At 38.7% G+C, this 14165-nt stretch overlaps 1 protein-coding gene across 4 annotated transcripts in view; it reads left to right on the plus strand.

The window, feature by feature from the left end:
- Window positions 1-14165, plus strand: part of AGBL4 (AGBL carboxypeptidase 4) — a 1219476-nt gene that overhangs the window by 395749 nt on the left and 809562 nt on the right. The window lies entirely within an intron of this gene.

The raw sequence follows: 14165 nt of genomic DNA on the forward strand, positions 1-14165 counted from the left end.
GCATGGATAATAGTCCTTAAGAAAAATTTCTATTTGGTGGCCTTAGCTGCCTCATTCCATCTGTGAAGGATCATTCATTTGTCTTCCATTCATAAACATTTATTAAGGACTACTGCTTGCCAGGCTCATTGCTGGATGCTGGGGATACAAAGACAAAAATGGAAGAGCTAATTCATCTTAAACTGGATTTTTCTGTCATGTGTCCCTCACATGAGCATCTACTATGTACCTGACTATAGCAGTGGCAGTGGGGGATGGTAAAAATGAATGCCATTGAGCACCTTCGGAGGGCTCTCCTTTTTGTCTCCAGCACACACATAGCACAGTGCCTGGCACAGAGGAAGCACTCAATAAACACTTGGAGGAGGAAATGAATGTAAGAGTGATCATTCCTTTCAGGGATCCTTATCCTGTTTGTTCTGGGAAGTAATCTTTAAGTTTAAGTTGTAAGTTAGAGGGCTTACAATCAGAGAAGAACATGTTTTATGTGAAAAGTGCTAAAATAGAGTTATATACCTGAAGAGAGAACAATTAATACTGCCTGTGAAGACATCAGAGAAGGGCATTCCAGGTAGATGAAACTACCTGGAAAATGTAGAAAATCATAAAAGCACATGCTGTATGCTCAGAAACTACTGAGCCCTCATGTAATCATAGGGTATAGTGGGGAAGGGGTGACAGATGGGAGAAGAGCAGGAAACATCACAGAGATATAGTTACAGAGGGTTTCTTAAAAAATTTTTATTACTATTTTTTAATTGAGATAATAGTTTAAATAATTGTGAAATTTCAGTTGTACATTATTTCTTGTCTGTCACCACATAAGTGCTCCCCTTCACTCCCTGTACCCACCCTCCACCCCGCTTCCCCTGGTAACCACTGAGCTATTTTCTTTGTCCATGTATTTTTTTGTATTCCATGTATAAGTGGAATCATATGGTGTTTGTCTTTCTCAATCTGGCTTACTTCACTTAGCATAGTACCCTCCAGGTCCATCCATGTTGTTGCAAATGGGATAATTTTGTCTTTTTTTATGGCTGAGTAGTATTCCATTGTACATATATACCACATCTTCTTTATCCAATCATCGGTCGATGGGCACTTATATTGTTTCCATGTCTTGGCTATTGTGAATAGTGCTGCAATGAACATAGGAGTGCATATGTTACTTTGGATTGTCGATTTCAATTTGTTTTGGTAGATACTCAGTAATGAGATAGGTGGGTCGTATGGTATTTCTATTTTTAGTTTTTTGAGGAATTCCCATACTGTTTTCCATAGTGGCTGCTCCAGTTTGCGTTCACACCAGCAGTGTATGAGCATTCCCTTTGCTCCACATCTTCTCCAACATTTGTTGGTTTTGGTCATGGTAATTACAGCCATTCTGACTGTTGTAAGGTGACATCTCATTGTAGTTTTGTTTTGCATTTCCCTAATGATTAGTGATGTTGAGCATCTTTTCATGTGCCTGTTAGCCATCAGTATATCTTCCTTTGAAAAATGTCTATAGTTACAGAGTTTCAAATGCTGTATTAAGGAGCTTGACCTTGACCCAGTAAGTGATGAGAATATACTACAGAGTTTTAAGCTCAGGAATGACATATCTTATTTGTGGTTTACCATTCACTCTGGCATCGGTATGAAGGATGGATTGGAGTAGGGCAAGACTGGAGGCACACCAACTAGCCCAGATGAAAGGCAGACTAGAAAAATATCAGTTAGCATGGAGGAGATGAACTCTACCTTGAGTCTGAAGCTTAATCAAACAGAAGATTTGAGCTGAAGAGTAATTGAACATGTTTTTAGACTGAAGTAAAAGAGCCAAGGGAGGGAACATGATTGAAAATTTATGGAGAGGGTATAATAGATGGAGGATGTCCTGGCAGAGACTGGAAGATTTGGAATCTAGAACATAGGATGAAGGGTTAGTCTTGGGCAAAAGGAGAAAAAGAAGAGAAGGATATGATTCAAAAGTTTGTCTCTTATTTTATGTCTATGGGATTCAATATTTTTTTGCACTTGCTTGTTCAGCCACTGCTGCCTTCCCTACCAGCTCTACCTCTGAGCTGTTTCAAAAGATGGCATTGTTCAGGGTCACTAATGAGTGATAGCATTTTTTCATTCATTCAACAATAGTCTTTGAAAACCTGCTCTGTGCCAATCCCCATACTGGGCCCTGAAGGTATAGCAGTGAATCAGACCCAGTCTCTGGCCCTGAGTAGCTCCTAGTCTGTACAGGAAGTCAGTTGTATAAATAAGTCAGTGTACTGAAGTGTTATAGGTGCTTTAACAAAAGTTGAGACTATTTATTCCTACCTGGTTTGAGATGTGGGTGCATAAAAAAGGCTTCATAAAAGGGAGGTGTGTTTAAGCTCAATTTTGAAAGTGAGACTGCCTTGATTTTTACTAATTTAAGACAGTGTGGTTGGCAGAATTCTGCGATGTTCCCCATGACTCTCCCTACCCTCCATTATGTACATGCCCTGGATAATTCCCTCTCCTTGAGTATGGGTGGAATCTGTGACTATGACGAGAAATCACTCTCTATGATTATGTTAGATTATATGGCAAAGTGGATTTTGCAAATGTCATTAAGTTCCCAAATCAGTTGACCTTAAAATAGGAAGATTATCTGGATGGACCTGACCTAATTACATGAGCCTTTCAAATTTGGGTCTAGAGGTCAGAGATGGAAAAAGCCAGAGATTCAAAGTACTATGAGAAGGGTTTGACATGCTGTTATTAGCTTTAAGATGGAGGGGGCCATGTGGCAATAAATGTGGGTGGACTCTAGGAGAGCAGCCCCCAGCTGGCAACCAAAAAGGAAATAGGTACCTCAGTTCTACCACCACAAGGAACTGAATTCTGCCAAGAACAGGAATGAGCTTAGGTGCAGATTTTCCCCCAAAGCCTCTAGCCCAGCTTCATTTCAGCCTTGTGATACTCTGAGCAGAGAATCCAGCCATGCTGTGCCATACTTCAGACCCACAGAACTATAAACTAATAAATCAGTGTATTTTTAAGCACTAAGTTTGTGGTAATTTGTTTCATAGCAATGGAAAACTAATATAGATGGCTTTGTAGCTGATTCTGCTGTAGGGAGACTTGAAGGGTTGTTTTTTTTATAGAGGAAACTTGGAGTTGGGCAGATGTGTTGAAAGGTTTGTACTTTCCTTGCATATTATTCCTGTTGACATAAATTCCCATCTTTCTCCTCAAAGTTATTGAGCCATATCTTTCCACTTCGTTGCAGCAGCCGTATTAAACCATTCCTTTGAAAACTTCTTTTTGAAATAATAGTTACACAATTAACTTGAAGATGTTGTTCACTTTGCCTCTTATTGCTTTTTGTAGGCTCCCAAAACTATATGTTGAAGGAATAAAATGAATGATCTCATCAAACATTTCTGAAAGATCTGAAAGAACAGTGATTAATTTCTCCAGCTATATTGAGAACTACAACCACTTGTGCAAGAGTCACTCTAGAGCTTGGACTGATATTAGGTCATTTGTACTAGTTTGTGTTGGGCACTTCCTAGTTTGCCAGCCTTTAATGTAGTTCTGTTCCGGGTCTTCTGCTCTTCTCACTTTATCTTTTTTCCTGAGTGTCCTTATCTAATGCCAGGGCTTTAATGGCCATTAATAAACTGATGAGTTTCAAAATTCTATCTCCAGCTTCAGATCACAGCTTTGGTAGAATCAAGATTTAAATAGAGATTTTAGATTTTCCAAACTAATCTCTTTTCCCTTTATTATTCCCTCCAAAGAGCCTTAAATTGAGAAGGAGTTTCTTGTTAGAAAAAGAATCATTTTCTTATAGGAAACATTTTAAATTTGAGAACAAAGGTATTACTAGAATATGATTTCTCCAGGAAAGGTTTCATGTGTGTAGGTTTAGCTGGCAGCCATGTAAGGTGCCCAGTCTGCTGGAAGTAGATTCCATGGCAGTGCCTATAATCTGCATTCCAAAATTATTCTGAAGTGCTCCCCAGTCTCTGAAGTAAAATTTAGACTGGGGCTTTCGAGGAAGGAGTACAAAAGACCTAAGATGAGCAGTTTGGCTAAGAGATGATGCTGGAGTAATGAAAATGAGGCAGACACTGTCTGTAAGAATTTGAAGGGTATAAATACCAAACAGAGAGGGACTGGCTTTCTGGTAATGAGTGGGTGAAGCCAGATAAATCCTGAAATTTTGAAAGTGTGGGTCAATTTTTCAAGAAATACCATGATACAATCTGCTGCACCTGTGTCTATGGGTCTATGGCAGCAACTCCTTCTAAAGTTAGTGACCACATACCAGAAGAGTTCTCAGGAGATCTCACATCAATATCAGTCTCCTGTCCACAGAAAACACAGTTACTTCCTGTAATGTTGCCTCACATATTTTCCAGAAAGTGTGAGCACTTCCTTGCCTGTGCACAGCTCTTGAGGGAATATGTGCATGCCTTCTGAGATGGGGAGGCATGGACCAGTTTCAAGTAGTGAATACAGCCTTAAGTATTCTACATTTTAAAATACCTCATATTAATCACCTAATTTCCTCTATCTTAAATGACCTAATTTTATCCCTAATATCACTGCTGTTATTCCTCCATATGAAAAACTCTTCCTCAGTTATAAATATCTTCCATTAAACATGCCTTCATGTACACAGTAGTTCAGAGAATGGGCTTTGGAGTCAAGCAGGACTAGGTTTGAATTCTGTCTCAGCCACTTACTAGATATATAACTTTAGATACCTTACTTGCTCAATATGAGCTTCAATTTTCTTATCTATAAAATTGACATCATATTATCAGCTTTATAGTAAGTATTGACTTAAATTATATGTATGTATCATATTTAATATAATAACTTATCTATTGGAGAAACTCAATAAATTCAAGTTTTAAATTATTTTATAAATATTATTTTTCATTTTAATAATCCTCATTATAAATATTGATCAGTCTTATATATCCTCACATGAAATACCTTGCTTCAGTCTTAAATTGTGTTCCTATCTCTTAACTATTAAATATTCAAAGTTACCTTAAATTTACCTAATTTTAAATCCCCACATATCTTATCTTCTATCCTTAATGTCCCAACCGAATCTTAAATAGCATGGCATTTTAATTGTCCTCACTCAGTCCTAAGTATGTTCTACTTCAAATCCCCATTTCTCCATAAATATTATTTACAGAGGATATCTACTGTTTTAGTTTGCTAGCATTCTTTCCTCCTTTCTGGTAATGATATCTTCTTACCTTTGGGGAATAATTCTTTCCTCATGCCTTATGGTTTTGATGGGGTTTTCACCAATTGTGATTTCCACCCCTCCAATCACAGAGCCTGCAGTTTGACCTAGCCTCACCTGTCATGATCCTTCATCCCCCTGGCCACAGTGATAAGTTAAGGAGTGGGCGAGTGAAGCATGCTGGAGGGATCAGTAAGAGTCATCTCTTGGGACTTTTCTTTTCTGAAGCTGTGAAGGAGAGGTCTCTCTTTCTCTTTGGAGTATAAGCCATAAAGGACGGAACCCTGGAGGTGCTGACAGTTACATCTCCTTCGTCATGAGGGAGACTAAGAGAATGAGGCCAACATAGAGACGGAATATGAAATGAAAGGAAGAGAGACAGTTTGGAAGACATTGTTTGAATCCCTGACCTAGTTCTTCAATTTGTTCTCCCTAATTACAAGAGCCAATAAATGTCCTTATTTAAAAAGCTGGTAGCTGGGGGCTGGCCCTGTGGCCCAGTGGTTAAGTTCGTGCGCTCCACTGCAGGCGGCTCAGTGTTTCGTTGCTCTGAATCCTGGGCGTGGACATGGCACTGCTCATCAAACCATGCTGAGGCAGCGTCCCACATGCCACAACTAGAAGGACCCACAGCGAACAATGTACAACTATGTACCGGGGGGGCTTTGGGGGGAAAAAGGAAAAAAAATAAAATCTTTAAAAAAAAAAAGCTGGTAGTTGGCTTTCTCTCATATATAAATGAGAGAGTTCTGAGTAATACACATGTATTAATCCTAATGATATTTTCCAAACTTGGATCTCTGATCTAAGGTTTTCTTCTGGACCTGACCTTAAGAGACTATGCTAATGGTGAAGGTTATTTTAAAGTAAAATAATGGTTTGAAATAGAACACATTAAAGGAGTCCTTAGCTGTGTCAGTTGAAAATGGAGTTGGGATCAGAACAGAAGATTGTTTCTGAGTTTCGGGCTCCAGGTATAGTTACATTTAAGTTATATTTAAGGGCATAGGGATGCAGGAATATCTGATATTGCACGCATTATGGTGAATGTAAGCAAGGATGTCAGACAGCCTACTTTCCAGGACCAGCTCTACCTCCAGTTTGCTGTGGGATCTTGGACAAGTGCTTTCCTTCCTGTGATTTTAATTTCTCTTTCTAGAAAATGAAGTGGTTGCACTTGATTTTCTCTTCCAGTCCTAATAGTCTGAGTTTTCGAGGTCAGACTGGTACTTAGGTAGAAAGACAGAGATGTCAACAATATTACCTGGAAGACTGGGAATTTACAGAATCTGAGTTGACTTAAAATCTAATTAGATAAAAAGATTTCTGAAGTATATTTTCTCAAAATATTGTTTTACATTTATGTTTTAAAAGTTGTGTTGTTAGGGGCTGGCCCAGTGGTGTAGTGATTAAGTTCACACATCCACTTTGGTGGCCTGGGGTTTGCGGGTTTGGATCCTGGGAGTGGACTTACACACAGCTCATCAAGCCATAGTGTGGTGGCATCCCATAAACAAAATAGAAGAGGATTGGCACAGATGGTAGTTCAGCGACCATCTTCCTCAAGCAAAAAGAGAAATATTAGCAACAGATATTAGCTCAGGGCCAATCTTCCTCACCAAAAAAAAAGAGAGAGAGAGAGAAAAGTTGCGTAGTTTGAAAAGGGTAGGTATTAAATCTTATTTGAATGTTTGGTAGAATTCACCAGAGAAATTGTCTGGTCCTGGACTTTTGATTTTTGGGAGGTTTTTGATTACTGATTCAATCTCTTTACTTGTGATTGCTGTATTCAGATTCTCTATTTCTTCTTGATTCAGTTTTGAAAGGTTGTATGATTCTAAGAATTTGTCCATTTCTTCTAGGTTATACAGTTTGTTGGCATATGGATTTTCATAGTATTCTCCTGTAATCGTTTGTATTTCTGTGATATCTGTTGTAATTTCTCCTCTCTCATTTCTGATTTTGTTTATTTGAGTCTTCTCTCTTTTTTTCTTAGTGAGTCTGGCTAAGGGTTTGTCAATTTTATCTTCTCAAAGAAGCAGCTCTTAGTTTTATTGATCCTTTCTATTGTCTTTTTAGTCTCTTTTTCATTTATTTCTGCTCTGATTTTTATTATTTGCTTCCTTCTACTGAATTTGGGCTTTGTTATTCTTTTTCTAGTTCTTTTAGGTATAGTGTAAGATTGTTTATTTGAGATTTTTTTTCCTGAGGTAGTTGTGTATGCTATAAATTTCTCTCTTAGTACCACTTTTGCTGCATCCCACAAATTTTGGTATGTTGTGTTTTCGTTTTCATTTGTCTGAAGATGTTTTTTGATTTCTTCATTGGTCCAATAGTTTTTCAGTAGCATGTGGTTTAGTCTTCACATGTTTGTGACTTTCCCAGCTGTTTTCTTATAGTTGATTTCTAGTTTCATAGCACTGTGGTTTGAAAAGATACCTGATATGATTTCAATCTTCTTAAATTTATTGAGGCTTGCTTTGTTTCCCAACATATGGTCTATCTTTGAGAATGGTCCACGTGTACTTGAGAAGAAGGTGTATTCTACTGTTTTTGCATGGAATGTTCTATATTTATCTATTAAGTCTGCCTCCATGGGCCTTTATGGCCATCAATACTTAGAGTGTCAGAGTAAGACGGGAATCCCTTTTGAAGTGGCCAGAATGGTCACTCACCAACTTTGTACCTTAACTTTGTTCTTGGGACCTGAGTCAGCACTCTTTGCCTCCTATTTTCTACAAAATTCCCCATAAAAACTATCCCATCTTCTGTAAACTACTGTGTGAACACACACACACACACACACACACACACACACACACCACAAGAATAGACAGCAATTTGCTGGCACAGCACAACTCAGATCCTTCCAAAGAAAACACATTTCTCCAAAGAAACAATCTTCTGAGATATATTCATACCTAAAACATAGATAACCTTTTATGTCTTTATGCAGAGAAATTTATCTCAATCTAGCCATAGTCTCTCAAACATTTCCAGATCAGAGTGGATCTTTGCTTTACTTTTGCCCAACCAAAAGGCCCATTTGGGTGACTTCTCGGGGAAAAGAATGACACTCACTAAAGGTGGAATTCAAATCTGTACCTTTTGCAAAATAGAAAAGAATTGAAAGCTATGAAAGGACAATTTTTCTTGTTTCTGCTTCTACTCATCTCCCTGTCTCCATCAGATCTTCAAAGACCTTTGCTCCAGCCATTCAACAATCTTCCCAGGTGCCTCTGTAAGAAGGAAGCTCCTACAAAGTGTGTAATACAGAGATAGGAGCATTTTGCTCCATGGATCATTTCATTCTCCCTATGCAGTGGTGACTCTGATTGTAAAAATGAAAGTGTACTGCATGGCTATGGACACACAGTAGGCATTTAATCAATGAAAATGGATTTCTTACGCTTACTGATTTGTGTGACTATCCCAACTCTGCTGTTAATTTATGAGTTCCTGAAGGATAGTGACAATTTCTTATAATTTTTGTGCTTCCCACAGATTCAGATTCAAGCGAATTGATTGAATACCTTTTATGTGCCAGTCACTATGTCAAGAAGTTCCCTATATATTATTTCATCCAATACTCATGACAAATATGTGAAGTATATTTTGTTGCTGTAGTTTTTGATAAGTAAACAGGCTTAGATATATCAAGTAACTGGTTCCAGATAACACAGTTACTTATTAGGGCCAGGATTCAAATCCAACTTAGTCCTTAAAATGATGTTCTTCCCAGTGACATGGTACCAATATCCATATCAGCTAACCAAGTGCTGTGGACATTTTATGCTTTCATAATATTTGTGAAAGAATTCAAGTTGATCTGTTGCTTAAAAAGATAAATATTTGGGGCTGGCCCCGTGGCCGAGTGGTTAAGTTCTCGCGCTCTGCTGCGAACTTGATTAAGTTCACGCACTCCACTTCAGCTGCCCAGGGTTTTGCTGGTTCATATTCTGGGTGGGGACATGGCACTGCTCATCAAGCCATGCTGAGGTGGCATCCAACATAGCACAACCAGAGGCACTCACAACTGGAATGTACAACTATGTACTGGGGGGGCTTTGGGGCGAAGAAGAAGAAGAAAAGAAAAAAAAAGAAGATTGGCAAGAGATGTTATCTCAGGTGCCAATCTTTTTTTTTAAAAAAAGAATACCATCCCATGTGGTGGTACTTAAAAAAAAGGAGATAAATATTTGTTAACATACTATGCGATTTTGTTTCAGCTTTAAAAATTTATGTAACTTGATATGGATAGATTTATATAAAATAAAAAGTAAAACCAGGTAAAGTGTTTGTATAATATTATTCCATTTTGTTTTAAAAATACAATACAGGGATATCTAAGAAGAATCTGGAGGAATATGCACTGAAGTTTTAACAATTTTTGTGCAAAGTAGGATTTCCAGTGATTTTTATCTTCTTTATGCTGTATATTTCCTCTCCCCTCCAAGCAAGTTTTCTGTACTATTAGTAGTATAATAACAAATCTGAAGTTTAAAATCATTAATGCAAAGAAGTGAACTATTTACTCCATGTAATGTTCATGATGACATAAATTCTAGGGATTGGTGGATCATATTTTTTAAAAATATATGAATACTGGGGCCGGCCCCGTGGCCGAGTGGTTAAGTTCTCGCGCTCTGCTGCGGTGGCCCAGGGTTTCACTGGTTCGGATCCTGGGCGCAGACACAGCACCGCTCATCAGGCCACGTTGAGGCAGTGTCCCAGATGCCACAACTAGAAGGACCTGCAACTAAGATACACAACTATGTACCAGGGGGGATTTGGGGAGATAAAGCAGAAAATATATATATATATATATATATATATATATATGAATACTGCAAAATGTCTGATGAGGATGTAGAAAATATTGGATTTGTATATCAGTGTCCTTTGTAATCACTTGACAAACCAGAACATTTCTAAAGAAATTGTTGACATGATAGCGAACATACATGACCTAATAGGCTTTTTAAGACAGCACACCAACGTTTGTCTTTCCACTGACGCATTTGAAAGTGTGTCAAAATCTAATTTTGATTAGAGGAAAGAGTGTGACACATCTAGATTATAAATGCAAATCCCAGTAGATATTTGATTTCATCTAATCAAAGATGTTATTTTTAATTGCTATGGAACAGGATGATCTTGTGCAAATGAGGCATTGAGTTAATAACAGTACTTTGTATTTACATAGAGATTTTCTATGAGCTTCACATACTTCATGAATTAAAAGAAGTTCTATGTAGATGCAATTACTTTGGAAAGCTCTTTGACAGTATCTTCTAAAGCTGAATATATGCATACCTTGTTACCCAGAAATTACAGTCCTAGTATATACTTGACAGAAATGTACATTTATGTTTACCAAAAGACATGTTCATAGCAGCACTATTTGTAACAGCCCCAAGCTGGAGAGTACCCACATGCCCATCAACAATGGAATGGATAAATAAATTATGCTATAGTCACAAAATGGATTGTAATGCAGCAGTGAGAATTATTATCTACACCTACGTGCAACAATATGGATGAATATTAAAAACATAGTATTGAGTGAAAAAAGCCAACACACACGAGTACAAACTGCATGATTGTATTTGTATGTTGTGCAAAAGTGTGCAAAACTAAGCTATGCGTTAGAAGTCAGGGCAGTGGGGTAGTAATGTGAAGGGAGCATGAGTGGAGGCTGTGTAAGCTGCTAGTAATATTCTGTTTTTGAATCTGAATGATAGTTTCACAAATGTGCTCAGATTATGAAAATAATTCATTGAGCTTTACACTTATAATATATGTACTTTTCTATATGCGTATTATAACTTAATGCACCTTAAAAAAAATATATGTTGGGGCTGGCCCCGTGGCGTAGTGTTTAAGTGTGGTGCACTCCGCTTTGGCACCCGGAGTTTGTGGGTTTGGATCCCAGGCATGGACCTACACTGCTCTTCAGCCATGCTGTGGCAATGACCCAAATATAAAGTAGAGGAGGATGACACAGATGTTGGCTCAGGGCTAAGCTTCCTCAAGCAAAAAACAAACAAACAAATAAACAAAAAAGAAGATTGGCAGCAGATGTTAGCTCAGGGCTAATCTTCCTCAGCAAAACACACACGCACACGCGCACACACACACACATATATATGTTTACTTATTTTTATCTAGACATCTGCTAACTCTCCTCTTCTGGATTTTGAGGTGTTGTCTGTTGGCACCTAAAGTAACTATCATTAATTCATTTGTTCAAAATTGTATACTGTGTACTTATTCTACATGAGGTCTATAATAGGGTCTGCTGATACAAAAAATAAAAGAAAGTGAAGAAAAGAAAATATCCAGTTCCTATGCTCAAGGAATTCATATGGGTGGGTGAGGACAGAGAAATAATCAAGTATAACACAGAATAGCATGTAGAAATAAGTACAGAGTATTTTGCTAAAATCAAATAGGAGCACTCAAGCCAGCCTGTGTGGGCTTAGGGATCAGAGAAGGCAGCCTGGGACAAGTGATACACAACCTTTGCCTGAAAGATAAGCAATTACACATACAAAGTCTGATAGGAAACACACCCCAAGTAGGGGAAATTCCATTTGGGAAGTATCTGAGATGAGCAAGAATATGGTCTCTTCAAGGAACTGCATATGTACTATGTCAGGAATGTAGGCTGTGAGGAAGAGGATGGGTGGCAGGGCATGAGGCTATAGAATTAAGAGAGGGTTTTGAATATCATGCTGAAGAGTTGGGACTTTTCCTAAAGCCCAAGGGGAGCTAGTGAAAGATTTAAAGCAAAGGAGTGACATTATGAGAGTATCCCTTTTTTAAAAAAATCACTCAGGCATTGGTAAGGAGAATAAATTGTAGAGAGGCAGGACTAGTGGCAGGGAGTTCAGTATGGCAGTAATGGAAGAAACGATGAGAACTTGATCTAAGGTAGTCAATTTCCCCAAAACTCTACTCACAATGTTTGAGTATGCAGCTGATTTTGGGGTTTGGGGGAATAGACGGTAGGTTTATATTGTACCACAGACAATTTCAAATTGAATATTAGACCTGCCTGTTCTTAAAATTCTTTAGTTGGGAGCATTAACACTACCCATTATTGTCTACAGAACCTTCTGCCTCTTCCTGGGTGCCAAGAATCTAGGCCAGACCGAAGCCTGTTCTCAGAGTTATTGCCAGAGGGATCTTTGACTCTGATGGAACCCCATCTATTGAGGTAGATCCTAACACTGGAAAAATCTTTTCAGAGCTGCCAGGCTCAACTGGTCTTTGTGATGCCCAAGGTGTCAGGAACAAAAGACCAGCTCTGTGAGAAAAGGTTTCTCCAAGACTGCTGAGCACATCAGTAAAGCAATGAGTGTTGTGGGATAGGAGAAAAAAGAATGGCACCAAAAATAAATCTATATTGGTGCAAACGCACACTAGAAGTATCTCTTATTGTTTATAAGGCTGGATATACTGAAAAGGAAGTTTCGGTGTATTGCCACATTGTTGACCTTAAAGACAATTCATATGTCTCCTGCTAGTTCTACCATTCAGTGTGAATCATCGTAGCTCTCACAGTGGCAAAAATTGGCAGCTCAGGAGTTCATGCTTCTCCTTACTGATTCTCTAAACTTCAAGAAAGCCATGAGTATTGGGGCTGAGGAATGTCGTTAAGGAATGTCATACTCTGAAGAACATCATTAAGGATAAATGAGAGAAAGAAGCTACCAATGAAAGGCATGAGGCAGTTTTCTATTAACATCGTAGAGCAGGTGTCAGTGAACTATGGGCTGTGGGCCAAATCCAGCCCACTGCCTGTTTTTGTAAGTAAAGTTTTATTGGAATACAGCAACACCCATTTGTTTAGGAATTGTCTATAGCTGATTTTGTGCTACAGTGGCAGAGTTGAATAGTTGTGACAGAGACTATATAACTCACAAGATTGAAAATATTAGCATCTGGCCCTTTACAGGAAAAGTTTGGCCACCTCTGCCTAAAGTGTAAAGAAACCCTGAAATTGCTAATGAATGCTATTGGAAAGGCTGGCTGTAAGAGATGAATGGATTCTCAGTTCTTCCAGTCTGGGACGTATGATCTGGAATTTAAGTCTCCTGCTAACCACAGCAAATACATCAGCCCTGTGTTAGCTCAAAGAACAACCCAGTGGTATCCTGTAAAAATCACCTGGACTATAATGACTGAGAAATTCAGGGAAAAAGAATCACTGTTAATACAAACATCCAGGTGGTCGGAGATGATCTCATAGTGGCCAACCCAAAGCAAATTGCCCAGGCTGTGGATGAGGGATAATGCAACTGCTTCCTGCTCAAAGAGAACCAGATGGGCTCTGGGTCTCTTCAGCTGGCCTATCCAGTGAGCGGGGCACCATAGGTCTCCATTTTCTGAGGAAACTGAAAATGCTTTTACTGCTGACCTAGTGGTAGAGCTTTGCCCTGCGCATATTAAGACTGTTGCACTTTAACAATCTGAGTCTGCTTCTTGGAACTGAGGAGATTCTGGATGGAAGATTCAGAAACTTCCTAGCCATTTAGGTTCTAGACAGGAGAGTCTCTGGACCAGTTCAGGTCTCCTCAGCTGGTTAGACCTCTGCTGCTGTTCTAACCCCACAGCTCAAAACGTCAGACCAGTATTTTACAAGGACCGCTGGTCATTTTCTCTCCTTCCCTCACTTCTCTGTGATATTCTCACTGCTTTATTAGAAATGCTGTGTCAGAAACCAAGCTTAGCCATCTAGAATCTTTTTGGAATGTCTAGCTTTGTAGTCACGTTGCTGAAAATTATATTTTTTCTCTCCTTCACTCCACTGTGAGTCTGTGAATCCGTCTACTTAAGTGTGGTCCCCTGGGTTTCATAGGCAGTCTTCCCCATAGTTTTTAAGTGTAAAAAAGTCAGTAATTAAAAATAGTCTAATAGC

The sequence above is a fragment of the Equus asinus genome, chromosome 5 (genome assembly GCF_041296235.1).
Source record: "Equus asinus isolate D_3611 breed Donkey chromosome 5, EquAss-T2T_v2, whole genome shotgun sequence".
Lineage (NCBI taxonomy): Eukaryota > Metazoa > Chordata > Mammalia > Perissodactyla > Equidae > Equus > Equus asinus.